Here is a 998-nt window from a genome sequence, read left to right on the forward strand (position 1 = left end):
TGCCCGTGGAGGAAAACTCACAGGCGAGCAGGAGATCCTTGTCGGGACCTGGTTCCCGGGGCCAGGGTGGGGAGGCAGCCGCGTCCACAGGGCCGGCCTCCCGGAGCCGACACGCTCACACCGTGAGTGTTGAAGGAAACCACGGCCTGTCGTAACGGTGTTCCCCAAACTTTTTTAACTTAAATTTAGTGAGTTGAACCTATCGGTCTCCTAACTAGAGCGAATCCATCTGTCCGTCCACACCCGAGTTCCTGTTCGGGGCCCTGAGAGCCGGCCGCATCCACACCCCGTCCTCCGGTCCAGGACCCGGGAAGGGACGGGGCGCTCGGAAATTCTCTGCCACGGAAGCTCCGCGCACACGTCGCTGTCCCAGGGCCTGTCCAGCGTCAACCTGAGCGATGGTCCCCTAACCACAGCAGTGACACCAAACGAGAGGAAATTGCTTTCTGCGAGAGAGCCCAAATATCGCAGTTTCTGGATCCATAGAAGAGACGTGTTGAATAGAGTGACAGGAATGTTCGATTTGCTCCGTCTAGAAATCACGTGAGATGGGAGCCATTTACTAATAAGCTTCACATGTGTGGAACGAACACATAAAACACTACCCTGAAATTATAATCTTACCAGGTCTCCACTTGAGGTGTTGGGTAATCACTTGATAATAACTATGAAAACAAAAAAGAAAAAATTGCATTTATTTTAGAAGACCAAATCTGGCCGTGTCTGGGTTATTGCATTCGTGAGCAACAACGAAATACTGTAATGACACTTCCCACAGAGAGAATAACACTGAAGCACTTGTAAGAATTGTCTAAGCCACCTGAAGCTGTAGAACATCGTCTGAGAATTATAATCTGAGAGGTTCCCACGTGAGCCATGAATGACCACTTAACAGCAGTAAAACCGAAAGAGAAAATCAAAGCTATTTCAGCAAAAAGAAAAGCGTCTTCCTGTAGACCTGCATCCTCAGAAGCAGGCTCACTGGAGGGGGGGGGCGA

This window comes from Leopardus geoffroyi, chromosome C1, assembly GCF_018350155.1.
Source record: "Leopardus geoffroyi isolate Oge1 chromosome C1, O.geoffroyi_Oge1_pat1.0, whole genome shotgun sequence".
Lineage (NCBI taxonomy): Eukaryota > Metazoa > Chordata > Mammalia > Carnivora > Felidae > Leopardus > Leopardus geoffroyi.